Genomic DNA, 13,179 nt, shown 5'->3' on the forward strand with positions numbered 1-13,179 from the left:
GGAGCTACCACAACACAACCCATCAATGCCAGTAACATCTCAGGTGCCTTTTCAGCGTTCAGCTCCTCCAAGATCTGAACAGAATTCTCCCTCCTTTCCCCACCCCTCCCCCCAGCACCTACCTGGTTCCTAGTTAAAAACAACCCCTGTTCTTTTAAACTGCATTTCTGGATTTCATGGCAATGCTGGCTAATCTAACAGTAAAAAGCTCAGCCATTATTTGTCTCTGAGGCTTGGGAGTCTGCCCAGCTCTGACTGACAGACAGACACACACACACACACACACACACACACACACACACACGTGTTCCTTTCTCCAGAGTGAGAGCAGTGCCTCTCCTCCTCCCCTAGTCGGTCAGGGAGGGCTGGAACTTCAGGGAACAAGTTACACCTACTGCACTGTTCTTGCTAGCTGCTTTCAACCTGTGCTGCAGGGATTTCAGCCAGCAAAATCTCCTCTTGCTGGAACTTCTCTGAGCGTCTCCACTTCACAACCACCATGGATCTCCTGCAGCTTATGGAGTGCTGCACAGTGACCGACGACTCGGCGGAGGGGGCAGAAAGACGATAAATTTCAGGAAAGGTCTTTCCTGCTGCAACAGGTAAGGGCATGCTGCTCACTGCTTTTGCAAACTCAAACTGACTCAGGGAGCCCTGTGCAGCAGAGTCTAGGGGGAAGCCCAGGGAGGATGGACAGATCTAGGATTGTCAGAAAACCGTGCTTGTATGTGAGTAAATAGATTTAACCTTCAATTTGAAACAAATAGCCCAAGCCTGAAGATACATACTTTTAGCAGAAAAAACCCCATCCCAACCAACAACTTTTTGTTATTCTTTCATTCTTTCCTTTGCTCTTGTCAGTCCTAGTAGAAGGAACTGTGAACTGGGCTAGGGAAAGCTGATGTACAATGTTTGCATTTGTTGAGCCGGGTTCGAGCAGGGCAGTAGCCTTTCCAGTTCATTCCTGTAAACTTTACCAAGAGTTCTGGGCAGACCGTCACATCCGGTGAATGGACTCCGTACAGCAGCTCAGATTGAATCCCCCAGGGAATGCAAGCGAAACTAAAATGATTTAACAATGCATTGTGTGCAGGCTGTATCTACACCATGCTTTTCCTTATTATTTCCCTGTTATGCTACCACGAGGGCCAGCTCTACTGGACCGTGTACAGGAAGAACCCTAGTGTAGGCAAGGCACTGACATTTTTGCTACCCTGACGGCTAACCGCACTCAGAGTGAATCTAGACAGCAAGGTGGTGAAGATGTCCGGGCCCCTCGCACCTTGCCTACCCAGGCACTCCCACGTCTGTCGCTGCAAAGGTGGGAAATGAAGGAAAAAGCTCAGCGGAAGCAAGGCCTCGGTGTTTGCTCTGCATTCACATAGGCGTGGGCACATACAATGTGTGTGTGTGTTTGTGTCAATGCATGTATGATTCTTTGGGCATTTATGGAGGCCTGATAGCAATCTACACCTAAATCCCTTCGTAAATGAAGATCAATGAACATGCAGCTGTTCTTTCCCCAGCACACATGTTGCACTGCAGACAAGGGAAAGAAGAGAATAAGAGGCACTCATGCACTTGCAGCATGGAGATAATATATGAAAGCCCTTAGCAGTAGCAGCAGCAAGCAGGTAATTAACCTCCTGAGGGAATGAAAAGCAGACCAAGTGGAATGCAAGAATCCATAAGGACAAAGATCACCTCTCCAATGACATCTGTTGCTTGGGATAGTTAGAAAAAAACCTGGCTCAATGGAGCTTTCTTCTAAAAAAGAAATGCTATAACATTTACAAAAGTTTGAAAACTCTTTATTTTTGCGTGATTCCACCAATTCACAGGTTGATGGGCACTGGCACATACACCGGTGGCGAGGCTGGGGCTGCTGCCAGGACTGTAGGTTAGCTCATAGTTATCTGGGCCTGAAGTGGTTGAAAGTGGCATTGGGTCTGAGGTGGGAAGGGGAAGGTGTCTGCACAGGTAATATGGATGCTTCATGGTCCCAGCGGCATCAGTTGCAGTTTGCCACTTAGAAGCCTCGCTTCTCCCGGCCACTCATAGATCCAGGAACCTTCCAAGCTGCGGAGGGGAAGACTGCCGGCTGGGTGACTGGGCTGTCCAGCTTGCTAGCTAGTAAGGCAAGTCCCACTGTGAGATCAAGAATGAAAAGCAAACACTTTGTGTCCCACCTTTGAGGAAAGTTGGGTAGTATCAGCATTTAGTGATGCTGAAGTCATTTGACTTCTTGTTGTGCTACCTTATCACCTCTTAACATCCAGCACTATCAGGCTTATCTGAAGTAGTTCAGGGACATCAGACTTTGAGATAAATGAAGTTGGGGGTAATTGGGGGATCTATTGTGTAAAAGAACCAGTTTAAGATTTTATTCTGCAGTTACAGGCTTGATCTATCCACTGCCCTTGTTTGCATCACCTACACACGCACACAACCCCCTTATAATCCTGAACATTCTTTTTAAAATGAACCCAAACTGTACTCTCTGCAGGGGCCATTGTTTTCCGAAGCCCTTCCCACCTGCTAATATTTTTAGTCTGTGGGAACTTTAAAGAGGAAGCTTTTGCAGAAGCTGCTGGGTCTCCTGGCCCTTTAAACAAATAAGCATCATTCTTGGGGGGAGGGGGAAAGGAGTAACAAACTCACACCTGGAATCAAACATCTATTAGAAACCAATTCATTTTGCATTATGCTCGGTGGACTCTTGGCTCCAGTGCAAGTCACACAGGATCATCGTGCCAGCCCGTTGCAACCAAAATGGTATTTTCGTTGTGAGCATGTGTTTATTTGTGTTCACCTCTGTGCATAAGTGGGGTGTGTGTGTCTGTCTGTCTGTCTGTGCATATATCAGTGGGTATTCGTAAGTCTCCATCAGTGCAAATGCATAATAGGATTAAGAAGCATCAGACCTTTTTTTGGAAAAGCCAGTGCCCCATTGTCCTGTTAGAAGTCTGATTAGCTGAACAAGCAATTTGTCCTCTCTGCTGCGGTTTTCCTTGGCAGGCGGGCAGGTTTGTTGCAAAGAAACTTTCCTTCCTGGTTCTTGGAAGAAAGAGCTGGGCGGTGTTCGAAGAGGACAGAGCAGATTGTGGGGTATTTTTAAGCAGCAGAAATGTTTGTAGCTAGGAAATATTATGGACTGATCATGGTGTAGATAGAAACTGCAAATACATTCTTTAGGTAGAGACATTGTAGATATAGTAGGTATGTCATACTTAACAGGTAGGCAGAGATTGCATTATAGTTCTCGCTATGTAAGATACTTATATCTATTCCGAAGCAATAGGTTGATATAGAGAGAGTGTGAATAGATATCTACTGCTCCATATCGATCTACTCTGGATAAATATTGTAGGTAGATGGCTACACTTTAAAAGCCTATCTTCAGTAGACAGTGTAGAGAAAAGTCCCGAGGAGACACCTCTTGCTATTGTAAACTGAGTTGATAAGATCTCATTAGGACAAAGTGTGACTGTGACAAGCAGCCCATTGTGACTACCTGCAAACATACCAGTCTCTACGGTTAGCCTGCTATCCCCATCACATTTGTCACCGATCACACACTGTCACATACCCAGATGGTGAACTGTCTGGGGTAGGGACCATCTGTGTTATTTGCTTGTACAGCATCTAGAAATACACCTCTACCTCGATATAACGTGACCCAGTATAACATGAAATCGGATATAGCGCAGTAAGGCAGCGCACCGGGGAGGCGGGGCAGTGCACTCCAGCAGATCAAAGCAAGCTCGATCTAACGCGGTTTCACATATAGTGCGGTAAGATTTTTTGGCTCCCGAGGACAGCGTTATATCGGGGTAGAGGTGTAACTAGTGAGAACGATAGTATTACAGCTCTGCTTGGGGAGACGATCCCCCTGCATTTACTAATGGCATGCAGGCCTGGTATTTTAATAGGCTATCTGGGCAGCAATTCCATTGACTGAAACACCTGCCCTGTGGAATTTAACAGGGCACATTTCTGTGGAACAGCTCCCCAGAGATCTGCCAGTGAACCTTTTGCAGTGCGCAGCTGAATTTGTTGACTCACCCCCATTACCCTACTTTACACACACACTCTGAACTCAAGGAAGCCTCTGGAAGAACCAGTGCAGAGGAGTCAAAGCTGCTGTAGACCGAGCAGAAAATTGGCTTGGTGGGGCACATGGGTCCTGGGACCAGAACTAACAACCAGCAGGTGAATTGGGTTGCTGACAAAGAAAGTCAGCAGCGGAGATGGGTTATATAAATTCTATTAATCAAATGATATATCTGGGAGAGAATCAGAATTCTCTTGTGAGTCTGTTTGGGATAGAGAGGCTGGGAAGGAAGCGTAAGTGCTAGCAGGATTTCTGCAGGGCAATCAGGAGGTGCAAATACAGCACAGACGACGCATACCTGAGCTAGCTGCGATCAGGCTAGCAACGTAGCTGTGGCGGCACGGGCTAGCCCCCTTAGTGCATGCTGGGGGTCGCTGGAGGGACTGTACTCCGATCGCTCTCCATGCCACCCCGTGCCCTTGCCGCCACGACTAACCTGCTACCCTGCTTGGTCAAAGCTTACTCAGGTATGTCCACACACGCTGCTGTCGCACCTCCCAATGCAGTGCAGATAGACATGCCCTGAGTTCCAGATCCCTTTTCTGGGGCCAGTCCTGCAGGCAGATGGGAGCTCTGTGCCTAGGCAGTTGGCAGGAGTGACTCCCAAAAGATTCTGGGCAAGTGGCTTTTAAAGAAAAATCAATATGAAATAAGGTGTTAGCAGCCGGAGCACAGAGAGACAGGAGATAAGTAGCTTATGTTTGATGCAGCAGAGAAAGGGGAGCCAGTGGCAGTTTGCAAACAGAGCGTGACATACTCAATGTGATCAGCTAAGAAAGTTATCTTTGCAGCAGTGATTTGAATGGACGTGAGTTGGGTGAGATTGCATTTGTTAAGGCTAGAGGACGTAGTAGTAATGGGGACAAGAGATGCTGAGCATTTTCGCTGTGTGGACAGATCAGAAAGGCCATAGCTTAGAGCTGTTATGCAGGAAGAATCAGCAAGCTTTAGACACAACCTGGATGTGAGGCTCCAGCCAAGGGAGTGCTATCACCTCAACTAATTCTCATAGGACTGAGGAAGGTCCTCTGGAGGATAAGGTAGCTGTTGCTTAAATTAAATACCTCCCTAGTAGGGAGTCATTTATCCACTTGCAGGATGTTCAGCATAGCAGGAACAATTATTTAATGGGTCATTCCAACCTCCGTCATAAAATGCACACGCACCAGGTTTTAAATGATCAGCCATGCTGTTCCTGACTGTTAAGCCATCAGGAAATGATTTTCAGTGCTCAGGCCAAGCTATTTTAAAAACGCTGCTTGTGATTGAAAGGCTGTGGAGGGTAGCAGGATTGTTGTGAAACTAACTATGTTCTTACAGGGGGAGGGATAGCTCAGTGGTTTGAGCATTAGCATGCTAAACTCAAGGTTGTGAGTTTAATCCTTGAGGGGGCATTCAGGGATCTGGGAATTGGTCTTGCTTTAAGCAGAGGGTTGGACTAGATGATCTCCTAAGGTCTCTTCCAACCCTGAGATTCTATGATTTAGAGGGATGCTGTCCAGTCAAGTCTCCCCCAAACACACTTTCACATGACATACAGCATTGCTGACCCCAAATGCTCAAAAATCACAAGTCAGCCCCCCACAAAAAATCACAGGATTGGCTTAAAAATCATGAGATTCTAAAAATAATAAAAGTAGGGTCCTTTTTATTTGTCTTCTGGTGGCATAGTGCTTAGGGGTCACATTTTCAAGTTTTACTTCACAACTATGAGGGCTGGAAACTTTCTTTTCTTTTAAAAATGAAAACAGAGATTCTCATGTCAACACATGAATCCAGGAGCTGGTGCTTTAAGAAAAACCCCAAATATCATGAGACTACGATAAAATCATGCGAGTTGGCAACACTGACACCTAAGACTAATAGAAATGGTTCCATCACATTGTTTTTATTTTTTAAAGTCCAGTGGAACCCTTTATTAAACTGCAACAACCTATCTCTTTAGCCCTGGTAACTCAGACATGACAGGATAATGCTAGTGCATGAGCACAGGGCAGTGAAACTGACTCGAAACCATCTAGCTACAAGATCAAATTGACCAGCCTTTTTAACACTGACCAAGCAGAGAAAATGACAAATTGTAAACAAACAGCATGAATCATGAAAAGCAAATCAGATTTTTTTTTCAAGAGGGTTCAGTGTTAATCAAAGGTGGTGTCAGTGACATGGATAAATGTCCTCTTTAAAAATACATACTTTTTAATCCTACATTTTCTATATTGAACAACAGTAATTATTTTCTGGTTGATTTCATTTTGCAACGTTTGGCCCTAACTGAATTTCTTATGCTGTGTTCCTCTTGTTCAGGTACATACTGAGCTAGGAGAAGGTGCATTCCTGGAGTCCTTCCCCCCTCAGGTTTGGCTCCCACCTTGCTAAATAATTTGCTCCCTTAGCTCTGTCCTGTCTTCCTTTGTGACCCTTGCACTTTAGAACCACAAGAAAACTGACCCTGTCATTTGTAATTTGAGCAGCTACAGGGCTTTTCCCCCCTTACAACCTTTGGCGAAGAGGTAGGCGTGTGTCTACCTGTTTGTCCTGTGAGAAGTCTTCTGACCGGGCTTTGTGCAAAGTTTTAAACAGGTGAGTGGGAAATGAAGGGGAGGCGCAGGACAGGGAATATATGACACAGGGTGGGTAGATATCCTGCAAGAAATAAAAAGCGGGGGGAGGTACCGAGAATGGGACTCCTAAATCCAGTCTTTCCTCCAAGTCTCATGGAAAAAGGGCATTTCTAGGAGCAGAGTTCAGGGTGTAAGCAGAGTGCATTTCTAGGAGCAGAGTGCAGTCCAGGCCCTTATGGTGAAGAAAGCAAACAGAAGGTTTGAGCAGACCCTGTGATTTCCTGGACAAGCACACAGTAGTTTATACCTCTGAGAATTACAGTGACAATCATCCTCCCCCTGACTATACACCTGAGGACCACAAAGTCCTTTCTGGGGGCGTGGAGTTTGAGACACCTAGGCCCAGATCCTCAACGGTATTTAGGTGCCTAACTCCCATGGGCCTGATTTTTCAGAGGTGTTGAGCAGCCTCCCATCCCAGTGACGAAGCTGTGGGGGCTCGACCCGTCCAGATGTCAGGGAGGTCTGAGCAGGGCATCCAAAATCTGGGCACCAAAATGAGAGGGGCCGTGACGTGCATGTGTCATGCAGTGGAAAGAGGTGGAATAATGCGATTTACAGCTTGAAAGTCAGGGATCCCTTGTGAATGTTGTGGGTCTGCTGGGAGGTATCATTACTCTGCATTGCACTTACACCGCAATAGAGCTTTATTTTTAATTTCTAAGGCTAAAAAAGAGAGAATGTTGGGGACTAGAGTTGGTAAAAGAAACATAGGAGGGCGGAATCCACAGGAAACTGCCCCCTTCATCAACATTTCTCTCGTTCGAAAATATTCAAGGCAGGCAGCAGAAATGGGGCTCAGTTCATCCCATAGACTGCAGTGGAGTTCCCTGAGGGATGAATTCAGTTCAACAGCTATGTTCAGTGTTAACTTGCATGAGATGTTTTTTTCTGCTTCTCTTGCGGGGGGATGGAACTCAGGGAGTTATTTGGCCCTGACTTCCCTTCCTTTCTGCAAGGCTACCCCCACTTTTCTGAGGCACTCCCAAAAAGCAGACAAGCTCTGTACACCGCATTATGCCTCCACTTGCTACTGCAGAAGCACAAGCTAGCATTACTCTGGGAAATTACCAGAGGCAGTTCACAACTTTTCTTTATGTCAAATGCTTGCTGTGAGCCATACAGGGTAACTGGGCCTGGCCTTTATCATAAAGCTATTAGTTATCATTTTGTTTCTGCATATTAAAAGGATTTCCCCCTCTGAGCCTCATCACCACACTAGTCTCTTCATTTCAATTTGTCAGACTTCTTCGACACGCTTTTAATACAGAGTCAAAAATGGGATATTTAAGTCAGGTTCACCAAGATCATTCCTCAGTTAAAATGTAGCCTGACTAAAAGCATGATAGAAGGGTTTACTAGATACTTGAGTCTATAAGATTCAACCCTTCCAGGAATTCTGATCCCCTCTTGGTCCTCGTGAATGAAGCTGAATCACCGAGGAATGATCTCCTGGCATTCAGCTTCTGGCACTTTAACAGGGAGCAATGTACAGAATGGTAGAATCCCTGCAACTGTCTGTGCAGGGAGGATTGTGGAAGCAGAGCACAATAGTGAAGACTGTAGTGCTGTCAGGCCTTCTGCAGGCAGAGAGCAGAAACACATCCACCTCCCATGTGCGCCCAGATAAAGGCCTCAGGAGGTGAACGGATCCTGAGAAGGGAAGTAAGTGAAGGGCAGAGGATGTGAGTTTTGTCTGCTGGGCAATGAACAGCTTCCCTGGGACTGAACGTGAAGTGCCCGCTGTCTGTCTGGGGCTGAAAATCATGGTACAGGATGTGTGATTTAACCCCCATAGACAACTTTTGCCACAGCCAGGTGTACAGCCCAGGTCACAGTATTCTTGTGTCACTCTTGAGTCACTGCTCCGAAGGACATGGAAGGGATTTGTTTTTCTTGCTTCCTATAGAAAATAACCTGTCGAAAAGCGTGTCCGTTTTGAATATTAACATTTAATAGAGAATAATGTCACTCCTATAGAATCCTACAGGGTAATCAAATCATGGAAAGGATTTCATTCTCTATTAATCTATAGGCAAAACCCAGACCCTATGCAGGACGCTACACCTAAATCATGATTCAGGCATCCCTGAACTAGGCAGCAGAAACCTCAGAGTTATGTACCACCCCTCACCTTAAAGCCTCTTCTCCCTTAATGCCCTTCTCCCTCACCAGGCTAGTTCAGTACATCCTGCACACTATTTCCTGTTTATTGTGATATTAAATTCAGTTTATTTTACACCCTTCACATACACAGCCTAATCTGTAGGGTTTCAAAGTCACAGAAACCTCCTATGGTTCTGCAGGGCCTTACTGGTTCCATTCCAAATTCTATCTGTCTTTTCCAAAAGGGTTTTCCGCTGAGTCCTAGGATAGGCCATAACGGACCAGTTTTGTTCCCATGGGCAATTCTTTTTCCCCAGCTTTCTGGCTGAGCTTTGTCAGTGCTTTCTTAGGTGTTCTGGTTCCATCTCTGAACCGTTTTTCTTGTGAGTCTAGTCCATGTGAAAGGTATCAGGTAAGCAGTTCCAGGGACAGAAGTCATGCCCGAGCATCAGCAGTGTTGGGGAATCAATCCTTTTGCTTCCCATCGCATGTGATCTGTAGAAACCTGACCCGCAGGAGTGAGAGGGTAATCCCAGCTGTGAGCCCACTGACCTCTGCTGACATTAGGGTGCCAACAGTGGTGGTGGTTCTTCAAATGCAGACACATGTCCACTGGGACCTGGTGACTGGGGAGCCACCAGATTCATTGCACATAAGAACCTACCAAACAGCTAATAGCTAATGGTAACTTTTGGTCATTACCAGCCTGGGCTTGATTTAAAGCAGCAACAAAGAAGCCAAATGCTCTGTTTCTCATTACCAACAGCCTGTGAAGACCTTCCACTTCTTCAGGAATGAGAAAGAAGGGGACGAGGGAAAACCATAATAGGTGTTGGAAGGGAAGGAAATGCAGCCTAGAGAAATCAGATGCAAAATGGCCACCTTAGGGCTGCAGCTGCTTGTTTCCAACTCCCAGAAGAGCATGCTGGGAAAGGCTCCTATAAAAGGGTGAACCTACACTAAGGAGTTTAGTAGCCATGGGACAGTCACAGTGACTGTAGCTCATAGGAAACCGCTGAAGCTAGGGATCTGAGTGGAGGCATCTTGAGGATTTTAGAGCTGAATTCTGAGATAGTTAAGGTGTTTTTGCGTTCAGATTTTTTTAAAAAATCTGCTGCTTCCTATGCTTGAAGTTTAGCACCAATGTACCGAACCCTAGAACACACAGTCTCTTCACAACAGAACATTTCTTTTAAGAAGGAGGGAGTGAACTTTAACAGACTTGCAGCACATCATATCTTAAGGAGCGTCATATTCTATTCTATTTTATTCTATTCTCTTTTATTCTATTCTAATCCATGCTCCTCTCTACAGTAGCTGAGCACCATCCAGTAATACATTAACCAACATGATGACACATTGGTCACCTGTTTGTTTTCTCATCCTCTTTTCCTATTCCCACCTACCCACAAAAAAAAAAATCTTCAGCTAGTTCCACTTCATACGCTCTCAGATCTTTGCTGTCTGAATTATATGCAAGCTTTGTAAGAGAAACAAAGTCTTCCCAGGATGTTTCTGGTTCCTTTCCCTTCCATCACATTACCTAAGTAAAGAATGACCTCACACTTGGAAGCTCCAGGTACTGGCTTCCTAGGGTGATTAGATGTCCCAATTTTATAGGGACAGTCCCGATTTTGGCATCTTTTTCTTATATAGGCTCCTATTACCCCCCTTCCCCGTCCCAATTTTTCACACTTGCTGTCTGGTCACTCTATGGCTTCCAGAAACCATCTGACTGAACCTACCAATGTGGCTAAAGCCTAAACCTAAAGCCTACCCAGCATTGAGGAACCCAAGGTGCTGTGCCAAACCTGAAGGGAGAACAGAATAAATGAAAACTGCATTGAGTCATCTCCTTGCACTGGAAATTTAGAGCTCTAGTGCAAGGGAAAGGATGGCCCATAACACTTCACTGGAAGAGGCTGGGTTTTTTAATAAGACTGACATCCTCCACTCTTTAAACTCTATGTATCTCCTTACTCCTGCCCACGAATAAACCAAAAGACAACCTGAGGGTGTGACTAGGTTAGGAAAATAAGAGCACAGCAGTGTTATTCACGCTATGATTTTCCTGCATGCTCAGTTTCAAAGTTTCCCCTTTTGGAGAAGTCCAATCAAATTTAATAAGGAAGACACCAATGGGTGCTATCAATATTTAGTCGGGGTAATAGAAATTACTCTGCAAACCTATTGAATTTGACACATGATGTTCTCCTTTCTATAGACTTTTAAAGTCACTCAATAGAAGAGATAGGATTCTCCATTCAATTCTATAGAATGGTTAAAAATAACCTCAGAAAGATTACTGTTTTCTAGTAAATTCTATAGGGCCATGGAGTGCTGGAAAGGCAGGTGGGTCCATGAGTAGTTCTCTTAGGAAGTGGTCAGCAGAACGAAAATGTTAGAGAACCTCTGGCTTCAGTGACTGGGCTTCCCTTGGGCCCACATGTGGGAGAGTTTGAAAACAGGGATTATTGTCCACTCACAAAATGAAAAGGGGGAAAAATCTATAGAAATTTCATTGCTATTTCAGGAGATCAGGAAGGGAACATTCTAGTATTGGCTAAGTGCAAAATTCTGCTGTCACATTTGCAAACACAGCTTCTATTGACTTTAATGGGAATTGCACAAACACACATGCGGGGTTAGAATTCGGCCACAGTTATGTTTGTAAAAATAATATCAGTGGTTGCGCATGCTGAGATAAGGGTAATTAAATTGACTGCTTTAGGGCATAGGTTAATAACGGCGGGAGTCAGGAGGAATGTTTTGCCATATGCTAAAGCATTAGGCATTGGCCCTGCTAGAGAAAAGATAGCAGACGTGAAGGTTAATTGTCTGGTGCCATTTGGAAAATCCTACCTTCTCTCTCACTTTTTCTTTTATTGCTGGCTCACTCTCCTCATGTGTATAGTATGAGACAAAAAACTCTTCCTGCTTTGCAGTCCTATGGGACACACACACTCAAACAAACCCACATGTCTTCTTTCTAGGTTCCACCATTAAAACGTTGTGAAGGAGCAGCTTCAGACAAGTCCCTACATGTTGCCAGACTCTTTCGCTCTCTTAAGTAGCAAGCAAATCTTTTAACACAGTGCTCAGACTTAGAAGAAACCGCACGTCTCTCTTGACAGATTAGCCTTGTCCTCCCAGGACTTTTTTAAGCACACGTGTGTTGCATCGTTTGCTCAGGACTCAGTGAGTGTCAAGTTTTTTGGAAATGAAATAATATAGTAGGAAAGATTTTGCCAGCTCTGTACCAAATCCACATGACATTTTCTTTTGCTTCTCATTCTGGTATTTGCACTTCCCCTGTGACCCATGCTACATGTGCAATAGCTAAACTTCAGTTGTCTTGTTCCAGAAAGGAAGGCGCACCAGTCAATTAGACTGCTGGATGACAGACCTTTACTTATTCATGAAGGCTGGGTGTGAATGGTAGTGTCTAGTGGACAGCCCTTTACTGGCCATCTCAGCAAGAGAAGCTGACATACACGCGCACAAACTTGGGTTTGGTTTAACTAGGAAATTGAACCAGTCCCGGCTTTTAAAGAGATGAATCTTGAAAAAGCATCTGGAAAAACAAGTCTTTCTTGTTTAAATTAGTAAGGTGCCAAACAAGTGGCAGGTGCTCGATATGCAATTTGAAGTTAAAAGAGGAAGGGACAGTCCTAGAAAGTGATCTCCTGGGATATCCAAGAGAAATAGAGGCACCTAAAAATATCTTGAATTATCAGTGAATATCCCCAGTTTCATCCCCTATGCAAAGAGAAAAGCATTCATCTAGCTTTATAAAAAATACCCTGGCCATTTAAAAACCATTGTCACCCTTGCTAATAACATTTCTCCATATTAATTACATGTCTGCTGCCCTTAAGTCACGTCACAGTCACATTCATGATGATAATGTTATTAATCCACAGACTCAGGTGTGATGCTAGTGAAGGAACCTGGCAGCAGTGACAGTAGGATTGTACCTGCCGCAGAAACACTCGTGTCTTGGTACTCAGCAAGAGGAAGGAACCTCAGAAAGCACACAACAGCTCAATGAGGTTTCAGTAAAATATGGGACATCGCCTCAGCAGGATTCAAAGAAGGACTGGACATTTATAGGAATAAAAAGGTCACCCTGAGTTGTAATAGCTATTGCTAAAAAAAGAGAGTTTTGGAAGGGACCGAAAACCTCATGCGTCAGGGTTTAATGCAATCTCTAGCTACTAAGGATTAGAATGAGATTAGGGCAGATTTTCCCACATCTCCCCATGGTGGAGTTTCCATGAGGCACCTGGTGCTGGCCACTGTCAGAGATAAGACACTGGACTAGATAGACCATGG

The 13,179-nt window shown here is 44.9% G+C and overlaps 1 protein-coding gene across 2 annotated transcripts in view; it reads left to right on the plus strand.

Annotated features, from left to right (window-relative positions):
- Positions 1-384: 384 nt before the first annotated feature.
- Positions 385-13,179, plus strand: part of FAT2 (FAT atypical cadherin 2) — a 78,540-nt gene continuing 65,745 nt past the window's right edge. For both annotated transcript variants that reach the window (XM_050961496.1, XM_050961497.1), the window contains exon 1: positions 385-602. The gene's annotated coding sequence lies outside the window, so the exon portion shown is untranslated. The remainder of the gene's footprint in view (positions 603-13,179) is intronic.

The sequence above is a fragment of the Gopherus flavomarginatus genome, chromosome 7, assembly GCF_025201925.1.
Source record: "Gopherus flavomarginatus isolate rGopFla2 chromosome 7, rGopFla2.mat.asm, whole genome shotgun sequence".
Lineage (NCBI taxonomy): Eukaryota > Metazoa > Chordata > Testudines > Testudinidae > Gopherus > Gopherus flavomarginatus.